General features: G+C 49.2%; 1 pseudogene; it reads left to right on the top strand.

The window, feature by feature from the left end:
• The window catches only part of LOC124008820, a 165,040-nt pseudogene that overhangs the window by 118,085 nt on the left and 24,076 nt on the right, over positions 1-22,879 (top strand).

Consider the following 22,879-nt stretch of genomic DNA (forward strand, 5'->3'; position numbering starts at 1 on the left):
CCAATGCTCTAACCACTAGGCTACCTGCTAATTACTAGCCCAACATTCTAACCACTAGGCAACCTGCTGGTTACTAGCCCAATGCTCTAACCACTAGGCTACCTGCTGGTTACTAGTCCAATGCTCTAACCACTAGGCTACCTGCTGGTTCCTAGTCCAATGCTCTAACCACTAGGCTACCTGCTGGTTCCTAGTCCAATGCTCTAACCACTAGGCAACCTTTCGGTTCCTAGTCCAATGCTCTAACCACTAGGCTACCTGCTGGTTACTAGTCCAATGCTCTAACCACTAGGCTACCTGCTGGTTCCTAGTCCAATGTTCTAACCACTAGGCTACCTGCTGGTTACTAGTCCAATGTTCTAACCACTAGGATACCTGCTGGTTCCTAGTCCAACGTTCTAACCACTAGGCAACCTGCTGGTTCCTAGTCCAATGCTCTAACCACTAGGCTACCTGCTGGTTCCTAGCCCAATGATCTAACCACTAGGCTACCTGCTGGTTCCTAGTCCAATGCTCTAACCACTAGACTACCTGCTGGTTCCTAGTCCAATGCTCTAACCACTAGGCTACCTGCTGGTTACTAGTCCAACGTTCTAACCACTAGGCTACCTGCTGGTTACTAGCCCATTGCTCTAACCACTAGGCTACCTGCTGGTTACTATCCCAACATTCTAACCACTAGGCAACCTGCTGGTTACTAGCCCAATGCTCTAACCACTAGGCAACCTTTCGGTTCCTAGCTCTATGCTCTAAACACTAGGCTACCTGCTGGTTCCTAGTCCAACGTTCTAACCACTAGGCAACCTTTCGGTTCCTAGTCCAATGCTCTAACCATTAGGCTACCTGCTGGTTCCTAGCCCAATGCTCTAACCACTAGGCTACCTGCTGGTTCCTAGTCCAATGCTCTATCCACTAGGCTACCTGCTGGTTCCTAGTCCAATGCTCTAACCACTAGGCTACCTGCTGGTTCCTAGTCCAATGCTCTAACCACTAGGCTACCTGCTGGTTCCTAGTCCAATGCTCTAACCACTAGGCTACCTGCTGGTTCCTAGTCCAATGCTCTAACCACTAGGCTACCTGCTGGTTACTAGCCCAATGCTCTAACCACTAGGCTACCTGCTGGTTCCTAGTCCAATGCTCTAACCACTAGGCTACCTGCTGGTTCCTAGTCCAATGCTCTAACCACTAGGCTACCTGCTGGTTACTAGCCCAATGCTCTAACCACTAGGCTACCTGCTGGTTACTAGCCCAATGCTCTAACCACTAGGCTACCTGCTGGTTCCTAGTCCAATGCTCTAACCACTAGACTACCTGCTGGTTCCTAGTCCAATGCTCTAACCACAAGGCTACCTGCTGGTTACTAGTCCAATGCTGTAACCACTAGGCTACCTGCTGGTTACTAGCCCAACGTTCTAACCACTAGGCTACCTGCTGGTTACTAGCCCAACGTTCTAACCACTAGGCTACCTGCTGGTTACTAGCCCAATGCTCTAACCACTAGGCTACCTGCTGGTTCCTAGCCCAACGTTCTAACCACTAGGCAGCCTGCTGGTTCCTAGTCCAATGCTCTAACCACTAGGCAACCTTTGGTTCCTAGCCAATGCTCTAAACACTAGGCTACCTGCTGGTTCCTAGTCCAACATTCTAACCACTAGGCTACCTGCTGGTTCCCAGTCCAATGCTCTAACCACTAGGCTACCTGCTGGTTCCTAGTCCAATGCTCTAACCACTAGGCTACCTGCTGGTTCCTAGTCCAATGCTCTAACCACGAGGCTACCTGCTGGTTCCTAGTCCAACGTTCTAACCACTAGGCAACCTGCTGGTTCCTAGTCCAATGCTCTAACCACTAGACTACCTGCTGGTTCCTAGTCCAATGCTCTAACCACTAGGCTACCTGCTGGTTACTAGTCCAATGCTCTAACCACTAGGCTACCTGCTGGTTCCTAGTCCAATGCTCTAACCAGTAGGCTACCTGCTGGTTCCTAGTCCAATGCTCTAACCACTAGACTACCTGCTGGTTCCTAGTCCAATGCTCTAACCACTAGGCTACCTGCTGGATACTAGTCCAATGCTTTAACCACTAGGCTACCTGCTGGTTCCTAGTCCAATGCTCTAACCACTAGGCTACCTGCTGGTTCCTAGTCCAATGCTCTAACCACTAGGCTACCTGCTGGTTCCTAGTCCAATGCTCTAACCACTAGGCAACCTGCTGGTTCCTAGTCCAATGCTCTAACCACTAGACTACCTGCTGGTTCCTAGTCCAATGCTCTAACCACTAGGATACCTGCTGGTTACTAGTCCAATGCTCTAACCACTAGGCTACCTGCTGGTTACTAGTCCAATGCTCTAACCACTAGGCTACCTGCTGGTTCCTAGTCCAATGCTCTAACCAGTAGGCTACCTGCTGGTTCCTAGTCCAATGCTCTAACCACTAGACTACCTGCTGGTTCCTAGTCCAATGCTCTAACCACTAGGCTACCTGCTGGTTACTAGTCCAATGCTTTAACCACTAGGCTACCTGCTGGTTCCTAGTCCAATGCTCTAACCACTAGGCTACCTGCTGGTTCCTAGTCCAATGCTCTAACCACAAGGCTACCTGCTGGTTCCTAGTCCAACGTTCTAACCACTAGGCAACCTGCTGGTTCCTAGTCCAATGCTCTAACCACTAGGCTACCTGCTGGTTACTAGTCCAATGCTCTAACCACTAGGCTACCTGCTGGTTCCTAGTCCAATGCTCTAACCACTAGGCTACCTGCTGGTTACTAGTCCAATGCTCTAACCACTAGACTACCCGCTGGTTCCTTGTCCCTAACCCTAACTAACCTCATGGCCTCATCCAATGAATATCTGATGCTCCAGCTAGTCTAAAGAAGGCCACTTTTATTGCTTCTTTAACCAGGACAACAGTATTTGGCTGTGCTGACATAATTGCAAAAGGGTTTTCTAATGATCAATTAGCCTTTTAAAATTATAAACTTGGATTAAATCAAATCAAATCAAATGTATTTGTCACATACACATGGTTAGCAGATGTTAATGCGAGTGTAGCGAAATGCTTGTGCTTCTAGTTCCGACAATGCAGTAATAACCAACGAGTAATCTAGCTAACAATTCCTAAACTACTGTCTTATACACAGTGTAAAGGGATAAAGAATATGTACATAAGGATATATGAATGATTGATGGTACAGAGCAGCATAGGCAAGATACAGTAGATGGTATCAAGTACAGTATATACTGTACTATAGTTAAAGTGGCTAGTGATACATGTGTTACATAAGGATGCAGTAGATGATGTAGAGTACAGTATATACGTATGCATATGAGATTAATAATGTAGGGTAAGTAACATTATATAAGGTAGCATTGTTTAAAGTGGCTAGTGATATATTTACATCATTCCCATCAATTCCCTTTATTAAAGTGGCTGGAGTTGGGTCAGTGTCAATGTCAGTGTGTTGGCAGCAGCCACTCAATGTTAGTGGTGGCTGTTTAACAGTCTGATGGCCTTGAGATAGAAGCTGTTTTTCAGTCTCTCGGTCCCAGCTTTGATGCACCTGTACTGACCTCGCCTTCTGGATGATAGCGGGGTGAACAGGCAGTGGCTCGGGTGGTTGATGTCCTTGATGATCTTTATGGCCTTCCTGTAACATCGGGTGGTGTAGGTGTCCTGGAGGGCAGGTAGTTTGCCCCCGGTGATGCGTTGTGCAGACCTCACTACCCTGTGGAGAGCCTTACAGTTGAGGGTGGAGCAGTTGCCGTACCAGGCGGTGATACAGCCCGCCAGGATGTTCTCGATTGTGCATCTGTAGAAGTTTGTGAGTGCTTTTGGTGACAAGCCAAATTTCTTCAGCCTCCTGAGGTAGAAGAGGCGCTGCTGCGCCTTCTTCACGACGTTGTGAGTGTGAGTGGACCAATTCAGTTTGTCTGTCTGTGATGTGTATGCCGAGGAACTTAAAACTTGCTACCCTCTCCACTACTGTTCCATCGATGTGGATAGGGGGGTGTTCCCTCTGCTGTTTCCTGAAGTCCACAATCATCTCCTTAGTTTTGTTGACGTTGAGTGTGAGGTTATTTTCCTGACACCACACTCCGAGGGCCCTCACCTCCTCCCTGATTGAGTTGGAGGCGTGCGTGGCCACGCAGTCGTGGGTGAACAGGGAGTACATTAGCTAACACAATGTGCCATTGGAACACAGGTGTTATGCTGGTGAATGAGGACCCAAAAGCGACTTAACAGAAACAGAGTCTTTATTCCAGTCTTTAACAAAAACGATAATCCTGGAAATTATCTCAGGAAAATACAAACAGAAAACTGAAATCCTCTCGTCAGTAGAGAGGAACGACTGGAGACGCGACCACAGACTGCAGGTCGCTTCGGGAAGGCACAGGCCGTAGCTGACATAGACACCTGCTCACACGCAGCATCTGAAGAAGGCAAAAACACGACGGAACAAGAACACAGCACAGCAAACATCAAACAATGATCCGACAAGGACAGAAGCGGAAAACAGAGGGAGAAATAGGGACTCTAATCAGAGGGCAAAATAGGGGACAGGTGTGAAAGAGTAAATGAGGTAGTTAGGAGAATGAGGAACAGCTGGGAGCAGGAACGGAACGATAGAGAGAGAGAGAGAGAGAGAGAGAGGGGAGAGGGAGGGGGAGAGAGAGGGATAGAAAGAGGGAAAGAACCTAATAAGACCAGCAGGGGAAACGAACAGAAGGGGAAGCACAAGGACAAGACATGACAATATATGACAAAACATGACAGTATCCCCCCACTCACCGAGCGCCTCCTGGCGCACTCGAGGAGGAACCCTGGCGGCAACGGAGGAAATCATAGATCAACAAACGGTCCAGCACGTCCCTAGAAAGAACCCAACTCCTCTCCTCAGGACCGTAACGGGAGACGATGAAGAGGGAATCTAGGGCTATTACTCTTATAAAAATGAGACACGGGTAGAGAACTGTAAGCGTTAGAGCAATCAGGACCAAACAGGCCAGGAGAGTAACAACTAGGGACAGACTGAGACACAGCAAGGCTAAGACCAGGAACAGGAGACCTGCGGTGGCTGTGGACAGACTGAGACACAGCAAGTGCAGGAGCAGAACCAGGAGAGATGCAGTGGCAGGGGACAGACTGAGACACAGCAAGGGCAGGAGAGATGTGGTGGCTGGGGACAGACTGAGACCCAGCAAGACCAGGAGCAGAAGCAGAAAAAAGTTACCGGACTTATTCTGCGCCAGTCCGAACAAGCAGGCACGAAACTGGTTCGCGTGTCACGCTCCTGAGTAGGCCACCAAAACCGCTGGCGAATAGAAGCAAGCGTACCCCTAACGCCTGGGTGGCCAGCCAACTTGGCAGAGTGAGCCCACTGAAGAACAGCCAGATGCTCTAGAGACAGGAACGAAAAGAAGGTTACTAGGACAAGCGCTCTAACGGAGTGTGGTGAGTGCTTGTTGACCTGTCTCTCAATTCCCCAGACATTCAACCCGACAACACGCCCCTCAGGGAGAATCCTCTCGGGATCGGTAGACGCTACCGAAGAACTGAAGAGACGGGATAAAGCAAGAGGCTTGCTGTTCTTAGTACCCGGGCGATAAGAAATCACGAACTCAAACGAGGAAAAACAACGCCCAACGAGCTTGACGCGCATTGAGTCGTTTGGCAGAACGGATGTACTCAAGGTTCTTTTGGTCAGTCCAAACGACAAAAGGAACGGTCGCTCCAACCACTGTCGCCATTCGCCTAAGGCTAAACGGATGGCGAGCAGTTCGCGGTTAGCCACATCATAGTTACGTTCCGACGGCGACAGGCGATGAGAAAAATACGCGCAAGGGTGGACCCCATCGTCAGTATGGGAGCGCTGGGACAGAATGGCTCCCACGCCCACCCCGACGCGTCTACCTCGACAATGAACTGTTTAGTGACGTCAGGTGCAACAAGGATAGGAGCGGATGCAAAACGCTTCTTGAGGAGATCAGTACAACAATCATACGACCGGTGAGGAGGGAGGGAGGTGGCTCTAGACCGACTGAAGACCGTGCGCGGATCATGATATTCCTCCGGCCCTCCTGTCAAATCACCAGGTTCCTCCTGTGAAGAGGGAGCAGAAGAAACAGGAGGAATAGCAGACATTAAACACTTCACATGACAAGAAACGTTCCAGGATAGGATAGAATTACTAGACCAATTAATAGAAGAATTATGACATACTAGCCAGGGATGACCCAAAACAACAGGTGTAAAAGGTGAACGAAAAATCAAAAAAGAAATGGTCTCACTATGGTTACCAGATACTGTGAGGGTTAAAGGTAGTGTTTCACATAATATACTGGGGAGAGGACTACCATCCAAGGCGAACATGACCGTGGGCTCCCTAACTGTCTGAGAGGAATGTCATGTTCCCGAGCCCAGGCTTCAGTCCATAAAACAGCCCTCCGCCCCAGAGTCTATTAATGCACTGCAGGAAGCTGCCGATCCGGTCCAGCGTAGATGGACCGGCAAGGTAGTACAGGTACATTGACGGAGAGGACAGTCTAGTAGCGCTTATCAGTCCCCTCCGCTTACTGATGAGCTCTGTCCTTTAACTGGACATGAAATGACAAAATGACCAGCGGAACCGCAATAGAGACAGAGGCGGTTGGTGATTCTCCGTTCCCTCTCCTTAGTCGAGATGCGAATACCCCCCAGCTGCATGGGCTCAAAACCTGAGTCAGTGGGGAAAGATGGTAGTGTCGGGGAGAGGGGGGACACAGTTAACGCGAGCTCTCTTCTATGAGCTCGGTGACGAAGATCTACCCGTCGTTCAATGCGAATAGCGAGTTCAATCAAAGAATCCACGCTGGATGGAACCTCCGGGAGAGAATCTCATCCTTAACCTTAGCGTGGAGTCCCTCCAGAAAACGAGCGAGCAACGCCTGCTCGTTCCAGTTACTGGAGGCAGCAAGAGTGCGAAACTCTATAGAGTAATCCGTTATGGATGGATTACCTTGACATAGGGAAGACAGGGACCAGGAAGCTTCTTTCCCAAAAACAGAACGATCAAAAACCCGTATCATCTCCTCTTTAAAGTTCAGATAATCGTTAGTACACTCAGCCCTTGCCTCCCAGATAGCTGTGCCCCACTCCCGAGCCCGACCAGTAAGGAGTGATATGACGTGGCGATCCGAGCTTGTCTCTGAGTATGTGTTGGGCTGGAGAGAGAACACAATATCACACTGGGTGAGAAAGGAGCGGCACTCAGTGGGCTGCCCAGAGTAACATGGTGGGTTATTAACCCTAGGTTCCAGAGACTCGGAAGACCAGGAAGTAGCTGGTGGCACGAGACGAAGACTCTGAAACTGTCCTGAGAGGTCGGAGACCTGAGCGGCCAGGGTCTCAACGGCATGACGAGCAGGCCCTCACCTCCTCCTGCAGACAATTCCTGCTCGTGTCTGCCGAGCATCGCTCCCTGGAACTCGACAGTAGAGTAGAGAGAATCCAATCGCTGGGTCCATTCTTGGAACATCATTCTGTTATGCTGGTGAATGAGGACCCAAAAGCGACTTAACAGAAACAGAGTCTTTATTCCAGTCTTTAACAAAAACGATAATCCTGGAAATTATCTCAGGAAAATACAAACAGGAAAACTGAAATCCTCTCGTCAGTAGAGAGGAACGACTGGAGACGCGACCACAGACTGCAGGTCGCTTCGGGAAGGCACAGGCCGTAGCTGACATAGACACCTGCTCACACGCAGCATCTGAAGAAGGCAAAAACACGACGGAACAAGAACACAGCACAGTAAACATCAAACAATGATCCAACAAGGACAGAAGCGGAAAACAGAGGGAGAAATAGGGACTCTAATCAGAGGGCAAAATAGGGGACAGGTGTGAAAGAGTAAATGAGGTAGTTAGGAGAATGAGGAACAGCTGGGAGCAGGAACGGAACGATAGAGAGAGAGAGCGAGAGGGAGAGAGGGAGGGGGAGAGAGAGGGATAGAAAGAGGGAAAGAACCTAATAAGACCAGCAGGGGGAAACGAACAGAAGGGGAAGCACAAGGACAAGACATGACAATATATGACAAAACATGACAACAGGAGTGATGATTGCTGATTAAATCAAAAGTATTTATATAGCCCTTCTTAGATCAGCTGATATCTCAAAGTGATATACAGAAACCCAGCCTAAAACCCCAAACAGCAAGCAATGCAGATGTAGAAGCACGGTGGCTAGGAAAAACTCCCTAGAAAGGCCAAAACCTAGGAAGAAACCTAGAGAGGAACCAGGCTATGTGGGGTGGCCAGTCCTCTTCTGGCTGTGCCGGGGGGAGATTATAACAGAACATGGCCAAGATGTTCAAATGTTCATAAATGACCAGCAGGGTCAAATAATCAGGAGTAAATGTCTGTTGGCTTTTCATAGCCGATCATTAAGAGTATCTCTACTGCTCCCGCTGTCTCTAGAGAGTTGAAAACAGCAGTTCTGGGACAGGTAGCACATCCGGTGAACATGTCAGGGTTCGATAGCTGCAGGCAGAACAGTTGAAAATGGAGCAGCAGCACAACCAGGTGGACTGTGGACAGCAAGGAGTCATCAGGCCAGATTGTCCTGAGGCATGGTCCTAGGACTCAGGTCCTCGGAGAGAGAGAAAGAAATAGAGAAAGAGAGAATTAGAGAGAGCATACTTAAATTCACACAGGACACCGAATAGGACAGGAGAAGTACTCCAGATATAACAAACTGACCCTAGCCCCCCCGACACATAAACTACTGCAGCATAAATACTGAAGGCTGAGACAGGACGGGTCAGGAGACACTGTGGCCCCATCCGATGATACTCCCGGACAGGGCCAAACAGGAAGGATATAACCCCACACACTTTGCCAAAGCACAGGCCCCACACCACTGGGGGCCTCTGTATGCCATATCTATAATATGGAGATATTCCATAAGAAATCAGCCGTTTCCAGCTACAATAGTCATTTACAACATCTACACTGTATTTCTGATCAAATACATTATATTTTAATGGACAAAAAAATGAGCTTTTCCTTCAAAAACAAGGACATTTATAAGTGACCCCAAACTTTTGAGTTTAGGTCCACGGTAGTATAAATCCTGGATGGCTGGAGGCTTGGCCCCAGTGGTCAGATGTCGAGTTGTTGCCATACCAGGTTGGGATGCAAACGGTCAGGATGCTCTCGTTGGTGCAGCTGTAGAACTTTTGAGGATCTGGGGACCCATGCCAAATCTTTTCAGTTTCCTGAGGGGGAATAGGTTTTGTCGTGCCTTCTTCATGACTGTCTTGGTGTGCTTGGACCATGATTGTTTATTGGTGATGTGAAACTTTTGACTGCTCCACTACAGCCCCGTCAATTTTAATGAGGGCCAGTGGTCAGGCTGTCGTGTTAGCAAACAAATGTAATGATGGTGTTGGAGTCGTGCTTGGCCACGCAGCTTTGGGTGAACAGGGAGTACAGGAGGGGACTAAGCACGCACCCCTAAAGGGGCCCCGGTGTTTAGGATCAGCGTGGCAGATGTGTTGTTACCTACCCTCACCACCTGGGGGCGGCCCGTCAATAAGTCCAGCAGCCAGTTGCAGAGTGTGGTGTTTAGTCCCAGGGTCCTTAGTTTAGTGAACATATTCCAGTCTGTGCAAAACAGTCCTGTAGTGTAGCATCCGTGTCATCTGACCACTTCAGTTTTGAGCGAGTCACTGGTACTTCCTGCTTTAGTTTTTGCTTGTAAGCAGGAATCAGGAGGATAGAATTATGCTCAGATTTGTTAAATGGAGGGCGAGCGAGAGCTTTGTACGCATCTCTGGGTGTTGAGAAAAGAAGGTCTAGAGCTTTGTGCATCTCTGTGTGTTGAGTAAAGGAGGTCTAGAGCTTTGTGCATCTCTGTGTGTTGAGTAAAGGAGGTCTAGAGCTTTGTACATCTCTGTGTGTTGAGTAAAGGAGGTCTAGAGCTTTGTACATCTCTGTGTGTTGAGTAAAGAAGGTCTAGAGCTTTGTGCATCTCTGTGTGTTGAGTAAAGGAGGTCTAGAGTTTGTATGCTCTTGTTGACATCTAATGCTTTGTGTTGTGTGGAGTAAAGGAGGTCTAGAGTTTGTATCTCTGTGTGTTGAGTAAAGAAGGTCTAATGCTTTGTATGCCTCTGTGTGTTGAGTAAAGGAGGTCTAGAGCTTTGTACATCTCTGTGTGTTTAGTAAAGAAGGTCTAGAGCTTTGTGCATCTCTGTGTGTTGAGTAAAGGAGGTCTAGAGCTTTATGCGCATCTCTGTGTGTTTAGTAAAGAAGGTCTAGAGCTTTGTGTGCATCTCTGTGTGGAGTAAAGAAGGTCTAGAGCTTTGTGTGCATCTCTGTGTGGAGTAACGAAGGTCTAGAGCTTTGTGTGCATCTCTGTGTGGAGTAAAGAAGGTCTAGAGCTTTGTGCATCTCTCTGTGTGTTGAGTAAAGAAGGTCTAGAGCTTTGTACATCTCTGTCTGTGGAGTAAAGAAGGTCTAGAGCTTTGTGCATCTCTGTCTGTGGAGTAAAGAAGGTCTAGAGCTTTGTGCATCTCTGTGTGTTGAGTAAAGAAGGTCTAGAGCTTTGTACACATCTCTATGTGTTGAGTAAAGAAGGTCTACAATTGTTTTCCTTCTGGTTCCACATTTAACATGCTGGTAGAAATTAGTTAAAACTGATTTAAGTTTCCCTGCATTAAAGTCCCCGGCCACTAGGAGTGCTGCCTCTGGATGAGCATATTCTGGACAGTGGAAGGTTAGATAGATAATATATTATGTCTATGTTACAGGGTTAATGACAGTGGAAGGTTAGATAGATAATATATATAATGTCTATGTTACAGGGTTAATGACAGTGGAAGGTTAGATAGATAATATATATAATGTCTATGTTACAGGGTTAATGACAGTGGAAGGTTAGATAGATAATATATTATGTCTATGTTACAGGGTTAATAACAGTGGAAGGTTAGATAGATAGATAATATATATAATGTCTATGTTACAGGGTTAATGACAGTGGAAGGTTAGATAGATAATATATATAATGTCTATGTTACAGGGTTAATGACAGTGGAAGGTTAGATAGATAATATATTATGTCTATGTTACAGGGTTAATGACAGTGGAAGGATTAGATAGATAATATATAATATATGTCTATGTTACAGGGTTAATGACAGTGGAAGGTTAGATAGATAGATAATATATTTATGTCTATGTTACAGGGTTAATGACAGTGGAAGGTTAGATAGATAATATATTATGTCTATGTTACAGGGTTAATGACAGTGGAAGGTTAGATAGATAATATATATAATGTCTATGTTACAGGGTTAATGACAGTGGAAGGATAGATAGATAGATAAGTATATAGATATGTCTATGTTACAGGGTTAATGACAGTGGAAGGTTAGATAGATAATATATATAATGTCTATGTTACAGGGTTAATGACAGTGGAAGGTTAGATAGATAATATATTATGTCTATGTTACAGGGTTAATGACAGTGGAAGGTTAGATAGATAATATATATAATGTCTATGTTACAGGGTTAATGACAGTGGAAGGTTAGATAGATAATATATTATGTCTATGTTACAGGGTTAATGACAGTGGAAGGTTAGATAGATAATATATTATGTCTATGTTACAGGGTTAATGACAGTGGAAGGTTAGATAGATAATATATATAATGTCTATGTTACAGGGTTAATGACAGTGGAAGGTTAGATAGATAGATAGATAATATATTATGTCTATGTTACAGGGTTAATGACAGTGGAAGGTTAGATAGATAATATATATAATGTCTATGTTACAGGGTTAATGACAGTGGAAGGTTAGATAGATAATATATATAATGTCTATGTTACAGGGTTAATGACAGTGGAAGGATAGATAGATAGATAATATATTATGTCTATGTTACAGGGTTAATGACAGTGTGATACTAGTAAATGACGTTGACGTTCGTGAGGTGACACACAGCTTGGCTGTGGAAGCTCTAAAGGAGGCGGGGCCAGTTGTTCGTCTCTACGTCCTCCGGAGGAAGCCACCCATGGAGACCGTCACACAACTCAAACTCATCAAAGGACCTAAAGGTGTGTGTGTTGTCTCGGACTAAATGCTGTAGGTGTGTTTCAGCATCCCTGAAGTAGATGTTTCCATAAAAAGATTGACAATTTGTGATCTTGTTCATACAGCTACTTTAATCTGAAAACCTTCCTCCTCCTCCCACCCCCTCCTCCTCCTTCTCCCTCCTCTTCCTCCTCCTCCCATCTCCTCCTCCCTCCTCCCACCTCCTCTTCCTCCTCCCACCTCCTCCTCCTCCTCCCTCCTCCTTCCTCCCACCTCCTCCTCCTCATGCTCCCACCTCCCCTTCTCCTCCTCCCACCTCTTCCTCCTCCTCCTCCTCCTCCCACTTCTTCCTCCTCCTCCCTCCTCTTCTTCCTCCTCCCTCCTCTTCCTCCTATTCCTCCTCTTCCTCCTCCTTCTCCCTCCTTTTCCTCCTCTTCCTCATCTTCCTCCTCTTCCTCATCCTCCCACCTCCTCTTCCTCCTCCTCCCTCCTCTTCCTCCTCCCAACTCCTCTTCCCCCTCCTCACACCTCCTCCTCCTCCCACCTCCTCTTCCCCCTCCTCACACCTCCTCCTCCTCCCACCTCCTCTTCCTCCTCCTCCCTCTTCTTCCTCCTCCCACCTCCTCTCACTCCTACTCCTCCCTCCTCCTCCTCCCACCTCCTCATCCTCCTCCTCTCTCCTCTTCCTCCTCCTCCTCCTCCCACCTCGTCTTCCTCCTCCTCCTCCCTCCTCTTCCTCCTCCTCCCACCTCCTCTTCCTCCTCCCACCTCCTCTTCCTCCTCCTCCCACCTCCTCTTCCTCCTCCTCCCTCCTCTTCCTCCTCCTCCCACCTCCTCTTCCTCCTCCCTCCTCTTCCTCCTCCTCCCACCTCTTCTTCCTCATCCTCCCACCTCCCCCTTCTTATCTTCCCTCCTCTTCCTCCTCATCCCACCACCTCTTCCTCATCCTCCCACCTCCCCCTTCCCCTCCTCCCACCTCCTCTTCCTCATCCTCCCACATCCCCTTTCTCCACCTCCTCCTCCTGCCTCCTCTTCCTCCTCATCCCACCTCCTCTTCTTCCCTCCCCCTCCTCCTCCTCCTCTTCCTCCCTCCCCCTGTTCCCTCCCCTCATCCTCCCATCTCCCCCTTCTCCTCCTCTTCCTCCCACCTCCTCCCCACTCCTCCTCCCACCTCCTCTAACCTCCTCTAACCTCCTACTTCCTCCCCACTTTTCTCCCTCCCTCCTCCTCCTCCCCCACTTCTCCTCCCTCCTCCCCTCCTCTTCCTCCTCCTCCCTCCTCTTCCTCCCTCCTCTTCCTAATCTTCCTCTTCCCTTATTCTATGTGTGTGTGTGTGTGTGTGTGTGTGTGTGTGTGTGTGTGTGTGTGTGTGTGTGTGTGTGTGTGTCTGTGTTTTTCAGGTTTGGGGTTCAGTATAGCAGGTGGACTAGGGAACCAGCATGTACCAGGTGACAACAGTATATATGTGACTAAGATCATCGAGGGAGGAGCGGCCTGTAAAGATGGACACCTACAGATAGGCGATAAGATACTGGCTGTGAGTAACACGCTCACGGACACGTTTACTGACACTCTCACGGACACGCCACTCACTGACACGCTCACAGACACGTTTACTGACACGCCACTCACTGACACGCTCACTGACACGCTCACGGACACGTTCACTGACACACTCTCACGGACACGCCACTCACTGACACGCTCACTGACACGCTCACGGACACGCTCACTGACACTCTCACGGACACGCCACTCACTGACACACTCACAGACACACTCACTGACACACTCACTGACACACTCACTGACACACTCACTGACACGCTCCCTGACACACTCACAGACACACTCACTGACACACTCACTGACACACTCACTGACACTCACGATCGCACAGATCTGTTTTTATTATGTGGTGAGTATATATGACAGAAGTTTAATCGTTGAGTAGTGCCCTCTTCTGGTCCTCTGTGGAACTACTGCAGAGCTGGACTCCATGTTTTAACATTCCAAATATGAACGCTTGTTTTCTGAATGGCTCTGATCTCAACTGACTACATCCCATCTGACTATGTCATGTCTCTATGTCATGTCTCTATGACATGTCTCTACATCCCGTCTGACTATGTCATGTCTCTATGTCATGTCTCTATGGCATGTCTCTACATCCCGTCTGACTATGTCATGTCTCTATGTCATGTCTCTATGGCATGTCTCAAAATCCCGTCTGACTATGTCATATCATGTCTCTATGTCATGTCTCAAAATCCCGTATATGTCATATCTCAATGTCATATCTCTATGTCATATATCTATGTCATATCTCTATGTCATGTCTGACAATGTCATGCATCTACAGTGTATTCGGAATGTATTCAGACCCCTTAACTTTTTCCACATTTCTGATTTAAAAAAATGTCTCATCAATCTTGACACAATACCCCATAATGACACAATACCCCATAATGACACAATAACCCATAATGACACAATAACCACAATAATGACACAATACCCCATAATGACACAATAACCCATAATGACTCAATACCCCATAATGACACAATACCCCATAATGACACAATAACCCATAATGACAAAGCAAAAACTGGTTTGTGGAATTCCCATAATGAATAAAAAAAACACAATACATAAGTATCAATCTATTTTCATAATGACTCAATGATTCTAGAGCTAGATGACTCATAATTCAGACTACAATACCCCATAATGATGACTCCTGTTATCTTCAGGATACCTCCATAATGACAAAGCTCCTAAAAATATCTGGAATTTCTAGACCTGGAGGATCCTGATATCTCCAGGAGTGGTTCTAATGAATATGAATAAAAAAACTGAAATATCAAATTTACATAAGTATCAATCTATTTTCTGAGCTAGAGGGTTCTGCTGATATCTCTAGGAGTGATTCTAGAGCTAGATGACTCCTGTTATCTTCAGGAGTGGTTCTAGAGCTAGATGACTCCAGGAGTGGTTCTAGATAGAGGACTCCTGTTATCTCCAGGAGTGGTTCTTTATCTCCAGGAGTGGTTCTAGAGCTAGAGGACTCTCCAGGAGTGGTTCTATATCTCTCCAGGAGTGATATCTCCAAGTGGTTCTAATGGGACTTCTAGACTAGACTAGAGGACTCCTAATATCTCCTAATATCTCCAGGAATGGTTCTAGACCTAGAGGACTCCTGATATCTCCAGGAGTGGTTCTAGAGCTAGAGGACTCCTGTTATTTCCAGGAGTGGTTCTAGAGCTAGAGGACTCAGATTATCTCCAGGAGTGGTTCTAGAGCTAGAGGACTCCTGTAATCTCCAGGAGTGGTTCTAGAGCTAGAGGACTCCGGTTATCTCCAGGAGTGGTTCTAGAGCTAGAGGACTCCGGTTATCTCCAGGAGTGGTTCTAGAGCTAGAGGACTCCGGTTATCTCCAGGAGTGGTTCTAGAGCTAGAGGACTCCGGTCTCGAGGAGTGGTTCTAGAGCTAGAGGACTCCGGTTATCTCCAGGAGTGGTTCTAGAGCTAGAGGACTCCGGTTATCTCCAGGAGTGGTTCTAGAGCTAGAGGACTCTGATTATCTCCAGGAGTGGTTCTAGAGCTAGAGGACTCCTGTAATCTCCAGGAGTGGTTCTAGAGCTAGAGGACTCCGGTTATCTCCAGGAGTGGTTCTAGAGCTAGAGGACTATGGTTATCTCCAGGAGTGGTTCTAGAGCTAGAGGACTCCGGTTATCTCCAGGAGTGGTTCTAGAGCTAGAGGACTATGGTTATCTCCAGGAGTGGTTCTAGAGCTAGAGGACTCCGGTTTTCTCCAGGAGTGGTTCTAGACCTAGAGGACTCCTGATATCTCCTAATATCTCCAGGAATGGTTCTAGACCTAGAGGACTCCTGATATCTCCAGGAGTGGTTCTAGAGCTAGAGGACTCCTGTTATTTCCAGGAGTGGTTCTAGAGCTAGAGGACTCAGATTATCTCCAGGAGTGGTTCTAGAGCTAGAGGACTCCTGTAATCTCCAGGAGTGGTTCTAGAGCTAGAGGACTCCGGTTATCTCCAGGAGTGGTTCTAGAGCTAGAGGACTCCGGTTATCTCCAGGAGTGGTTCTAGAGCTAGAGGACTCCGGTTATCTCCAGGAGTGGTTCTAGAGCTAGAGGACTCTGGTTATCTCCAGGATTCTCATCTCCTAGGTAATTAGTGTTAGGTCTTCAGTCTCCTGGTTTCTCAGCAGCAGCTGTAAGTGGCGTTCGTGTCAGTAGCGTTTTTTTTGCGAAACTTAGACGGTTCTGCCGAGATGTTCGAGGAAGTTTCCACGCCACTCTCTCACTTGAGTATCTTACCGAGTTATTTACAGAATATCTCATTTTTCTCTTTTGTAGTTTTGTCAACTATGTGTGTTTTATATACCTGTTCTCACCTCTCCCTGTATGCTTTACAGACACCCTTGGCTGCAAGCCGTCTAGTTTATCACCCTGTGCACACAACACATGTGGAAGTCTGGGTCTCTGTTAGTGTTTGGAACTGCCGATCTGCGGTCAAGAACTCCAAGTTCACCTCAGTCTATGCTGCCCTTCAGTCCTATCAGATCACCTCAGTCTATGCTGCCCTTCAGTCCTATCAGATCACCTCAGTCTATGCTGCCCTTCAGTCCTATCAGATCACCTCAGTCTATGCTGCCCTTCAGTCCTATCAGATCACCTCAGTCTATGCTGCCCTTCAGTCCTATCAGATCACCTCAGTCTACTGCCCTTCAGTCCTATCAGATCACCTCAGTCTATGCTGCCCTTCAGTCCTATCAGATCACCTCAGTCTATGCTGCCCTTCAGTCCTATCAGATCACCTCAGTCTATGCTGCCCTTCAGTCCTATCAGCTCCTCACATGGTCTCTCCTATCACTGCTATGAGGATGGACCTCTCCTCTACTCTCTATAGACCAAGTCACTGGTCATATCCTCACATAGTCTCTCCTCTCACTGTAGAGTAGGACCCTACCGCACACAGGAAGAGGAACATCTGTAGAGTAGGACCCTACCTCACACAGGAAGAGGAACGTCTGTAGAGTAGGACCCTACCGCACACAGGAAGAGGAACATCTGTAGAGTAGGACCCTACCTCACACAGGAAGAGGAACGTCTGTAGAGTAGGACCCTACCTCACACAGGAAGAGGAACGTCTGTAGAGTAGGACCCTACCGCACACAGGAAGAGGAACGTCTGTAGAGTAGGACCCTACCTCACACAGGAAGAGGAACATCTGTAGAGTAGGACCATACCGCACACAGGAAGAGGAACATCTGTAGAGTAGGACCCTACCTCACACAGGAAGAGGAACGTCTGTAGAGTAGGACCCTACCTCACACAGGAAGAGGAACATCTGTAGAGTAGGACCATACCGCACACAGGAAGAGGAACATCTGTAGAGTAGGACCCTACCGCACACAGGAAGAGGAACATCTGTAGAGTAGGACCCTACCTCACACAGGAAGAGGAACGTCTGTAGAGTAGGACCCTACCTCACACAGGAAGAGGAACATCTGTAGAGTAGGACCATACCGCACACAGGAAGAGGAACATCTGTAGAGTAGGACCCTACCGCACACAGGAAGAGGAACATCTGTAGAGTAGGACCCTACCTCACACAGGAAGAGGAACGTCTGTAGAGTAGGACCCTACCTCACACAGGAAGAGGAACATCTGTAGAGTAGGACCCTACCTCACACAGGAAGAGGAACGTCTGTAGAGTAGGACCCTACCTCACACAGGAAGAGGAACATCTGTAGAGTAGGACCCTACCTCACATAGGAAGAGGAACATCTGTAGAGTAGGACCCTACCTCACACAGGAAGAGGAACATCTGTAGAGTAGGACCCTACCTCACACAGGAAGAGGAACATCTGTAGAGTAGGACCCTACCTCACACAGGAAGAGGAACATCTGTAGAGTAGGACCATACCGCACACAGGAAGAGGAACATCTGTAGAGTAGGACCCTACCTCACACAGGAAGAGGAACGTCTGTAGAGTAGGACCCTACCTCACACAGGAAGAGGAACATCTGTAGAGTAGGACCCTACCTCACATAGGAAGAGGAACATCTGTAGAGTAGGACCCTACCTCACATAGGAAGAGGAACATCTGTAGAGTAGGACCCTACCTCACACAGGAAGAGGAACATATGTAGAGTAGGACCCTACCTCACACAGGAAGAGGAACATCTGTAGAGTAGGACCCTACCGCACACAGGAAGAGGAACGTCTGTAGAGTAGGACCCTACCGCACATAGGAAGAGGAACATCTGTAGAGTAGGACCCTACCGCACACAGGAAGAGGAACGTCTGTAGAGTAGGACCCTACCTCACATAGGAAGAGGAACATCTGTAGAGTAGGACCCTACCACACGCAGGAAGAGGAACGTCTGTAGAGTAGGACCCTACCGCACATAGGAAGAGGAACATTTGTAGAGTAGGACCCTACCGCACACAGGAAGAGGAACGTCTGTAGAGTAGGACCCTACCGCACACAGGAAGTGGTGCAGCTCCTAATCCAGGCACTTTTCTTGTCCCTTCTGGACTTTTGCAACTCGCTGTTGGCTGGGCTCCAAACCCTTGCAACTTCTGTCAACCTTTCCAAGTTCTCTCATGACACCCTTCTCCTCCACTGGCTTCCAGTTGAAGCTCACATCCACTACAAGACCATGGCGCTTACCTACGGAACAGCAAGAGAAACTGCCCTTCCCTACCTACAGGCTATGCTCAAACTCTACACCCCAACCCTAGCACTCTGTTCTGCCACCTCTGGTCTCTTCGTCTTCCCACCCCTACAGGAGGCAGCTCCCACTCAGCCCAGTCCAAGCTCTTCTCTTTCCTCCCAACCCTACGGGAGGCAGCTCCCTCTCAGCCCAGTCCAAGCTCTTCTCTGTCTTCCCACCCCTACAGGAGGCAGCTCCCTCTCAGCCCAGTCCAAGCTCTTCTCTGTCCTCCCACCCCTACAGGAGGGCAGCTCCCAGTCAGCCCAGTCCAAGCTCTTCTCTGTCCTCCCACCCCTACGGGAGGCAGCTCCCGCTCAGCCCAGTCCAAGCTCTTCTCTGTCCTCCCACCCCTACGGGAGGCAGCTCCCGCTCAGCCCAGTCCAAGCACTTCTCTGTCCTCCCACCCCTACGGGAGGCAGCTCCCGCTCAGCCCAGTCCAAGCTCTTCTCTGTCCTTCCACCCCTACGGGAGGCAGCTCCCGCTCAGCCCAGTCCAAGCTCTTCTCTGTCCTCCCACCCCTACGGGAGGCAGCTCCCGCTCAGCCCAGTCCAAGCTCTTCTCTGTCTTTCCACCCCTACGGGAGGCAGCTCCCGCTCAGCCCAGTCCAAGCTCTTCTCTGTCCTCCCACTCCTACGGCAGGCAGCTCCCGCTCAGCCCAGTCCAAGCTCTTCTCTGTCTTTCCACCCCTACGGGAGGCAGCTCCCGCTCAGCCCAGTCCAAGCTCTTCTCTGTCCTCCCATCCCGACAGGAGGGCAGCTCCCAGTCAGCCCAGTCCAAGCTCTTCTCTGTCCTCCCACCCCTACAGGAGGGCAGCTCCCAGTCAGCCCAGTCCAAGCTCTTCTCTGTCCTCCCACCCCTACGGGAGGCAGCTCCCTGTCCTCAGCCCAGTCCAAGCTCTTCTCTGTCCTCCCACCCCTACGGGAGGCAGCTCCCGCTCAGCCCAGTCCAAGCTCTTCTCTGTCTTTCCACCCCTACGGGAGGCAGCTCCCGCTCAGCCCAGTCCAAGCTCTTCTCTGTCCTCCACCCCTACGGGAGGCAGCTCCCGCTCAGCCCAGTCCAAGCTCTTCTCTGTCCTCCCACCCCTACGGGAGGCAGCTCCCGCTCAGCCCAGTCCAAGCTCTTCTCTGTCCTCCCATCCCCTACGGGAGGCAGCTCCCGCTCAGCCCAGTCCAAGCTCTTCTCTGTCCTCCCACCCCTACGGGAGGCAGCTCCCGCTCAGCCCAGTCCAAGCTCTTCTCTGTCTTTCCACCCCTACGGGAGGCAGCTCCCGCTCAGCCCAGTCCAAGCTCTTCTCTGTCCTCCCATCCCGACGGGAGGCAGCTCCCGCTCAGCCCAGTCCAAGCTCTTCTCTGTCCTCCCACCCCTACAGGAGGCAGCTCCCAGTCAGCCCAGTCCAAGCTCTTCTCTGTCCTCCCACCCCTACGGGAGGCAGCTCCCGCTCAGCCCAGTCCAAGCTCTTCTCTGTCCTCCCACCCCTACGGAGGCAGCTCCCGCTCAGCCCAGTCCAAGCTCTTCTCTGTCCTCCCACCCCTACGGAGGCAGCTCCCGCTCAGCCCAGTCCAAGCTCTTCTCTGTCCTCCCACCCCTACGGGAGGCAGCTCCCGCTCAGCCCAGTCCAAGCTCTTCTCTGTCCTCCCACCCCTACGGAGGCAGCTCCCGCTCAGCCCAGTCCAAGCTCTTCTCTGTCTTCCACCCCTGTCTCCCCCCGGGAGGCAGCTCCCGCTCAGCCCAGTCCAAGCTCTTCTCTGTCCTCCCACCCCTACGGGAGGCAGCTCCCGCTCAGCCCAGTCCAAGCTCTTCTCTGTCTTTCCACCCCCCTACGGGAGGCAGCTCCCTCTTCTCTGCCTCCCAGCCCAGTCCAAGCTCTTCTCTGTCCTCCCATCCCGACCGCTCCCACGAGCCCAGTCAGCTTCCTCCACCCCTGAGCCCAGTCCAAGCTCTTCTCTGTCCTCCCACCCCTACAGCCTCCCGCTCAGTGATCCAAGCTGTTCAAAACAACAGAAATCCCATCCCGACGGAGGCAGCTCCCGCTCAGCCCAGTCCAAGCTCTTCTCTGTCCTCCCACCCCTACGGAGTTTAGGCAGCTCCCGCTTTACAGCCCAGTCCAAGCTCTTCTCTGTCCTCCCATCCCGACGGGAGGCAGCTCCTTACCTTTGATGAGCTTCAGCCCAGTCCAAGCTCTTCTCTGTCCTCCCATCCTTACGGGAGGCAGCTCCCGCTCAGCCCAGTCCAAGCTCTTCTCTGTCCTCCCACCCCTACGGGAGGCAGCTCCCGCTCAGCCCAGTCCAAGCTCTTCTCTGTCCTCCCATCCCTACGGGAGGCAGCTCCCGCTCAGCCCAGTCCAAGCTCTTCTCTGTCCTCCCAACAGCCAGTGAAAGTGCAGGGTGCCAAATTCAAAACAACAGAAATCTCATTATTAAAATTCCTTAAACATAGAAGTATTTTACACCATTTTAAAGATAAACTTGTTGTTAATCCCACCACAGTGTCCGATTTCAAAAAGGCTTTACGACGAAAGCACACCAAACGATTATGTTAGGTCTGCACCTAGGTGGTTGTCCCACCTAGCTATCTGGAGATGAATGTCCTGACTATGATAGATATGTGGTTGTCCCACCTAGCTATCTGAAGATGAATGTCCTGACTATGACTGTGATATGTGGTTGTCTCACCTAGCTATCTGAGAGAGACATCTCCCTAAAGCTGGTGTCCCAATGTTGGTTTTACTGTTAGCTATCTGAAGACAAATGCACTAACTGTAAGTCTCTATGGATAAGAGTGTCTGCTAAATGACTAACATGTCAATGTAAACACACACACAATACACTGTAAAAAGTAATCAGATCACTTAGTTGGGAGACGTTTGGAGCTACAAAGACTATTCCTAGAACTGGCCGCCGGGGGAGATTGGTCAGGGAGGTGACCAAGAACCCAATCAATCAGGCCTTTATGGTAGAGTGGCCAGGCGGAAGCAACTCCTCAGAAAAAAGGCACATGACAGCCTGCTTGGAGTTTGCCGAAAGGCACCTAAAGGACTCTCAGACCATGAGAAACAAGATTCTCTGTTCTGACGAAACCAAGACTCTTTGGCCTGAATGCCAAGCATCACGTCTGGAGGAAACCTGGCACCATCCCTACGGTGAAGCATGGTGGTGGCAGCATCACGCTGAGGGGATGTTTTTCGGTGGCAAGGACTGGGAGACTAGTCAGGATCAAGAGAAAGATGAACGGAGGAAAGTACAGAGAGATCATTGATCAAAACCTGTTCCATAGCGCTCAGGAACTCAGACTGGGGCGAACGTTCACCTTCCAACAGGGCATCGACCCTAAGCACACAGGCAAGACAGTGCAGAAGTGGCTTCGGGACAAATCTCGGAATGTCCTTGAGTGGCCCAGCCAGAGCCCAGACTTGAACCTGATCGAACATCTCTGGAGAGACCTGAAAATAGCTGTGCGGCGACACTCCCCATCCAACCTAACAGAGCTTGAGAGGATCTGCAGAGAAGAATGGGAGAAACTCCCCAAATACAGGTGTGCCAAGCTTGTAGCGTCATACCCAAGAAGACTAGAGGCTGTAATCGCTGCCAAAGGTGCTTCAACAAAGTACTGAGTAAAGGGTCTGAATACTTATGTAAATGTGATATTACAGTTTTTTAATATCCATTTGCAAAATAAAAAATACACATTTTGCGACGAGGAATTTTAGAACGTAACAAAATGTGGAGAAAGTCAAGGGGTCAGAATACTTTCCAAAAGCACGGTATGTCATGTATCTATGTCATGTATCTATGTCATGTATCTATGTCATGTATCTATGTCATCTTTGACTGTCTCTATGTCATGTCTCTGTCACCAGGTGAACCAGGTGTGTTTAGAAGATGTGATGCATGAAGACGCAGTATCAGCTCTGAAGAACACAGCCGAGGTGGTCTACCTGAGAGTAGCCAAACCTTCACATCTCTACACACCTGACCAGTACAGTCCCCCTGATCTCACCTGTACGTATACACCTCTACACAGTGTTAGGGGTTACTGTTAGGACTGTTAGGTGGTCTACC

The sequence above is a fragment of the Oncorhynchus gorbuscha genome, linkage group LG21 (assembly GCF_021184085.1).
Source record: "Oncorhynchus gorbuscha isolate QuinsamMale2020 ecotype Even-year linkage group LG21, OgorEven_v1.0, whole genome shotgun sequence".
Classification (NCBI taxonomy): Eukaryota; Metazoa; Chordata; class Actinopteri; order Salmoniformes; family Salmonidae; genus Oncorhynchus; species Oncorhynchus gorbuscha.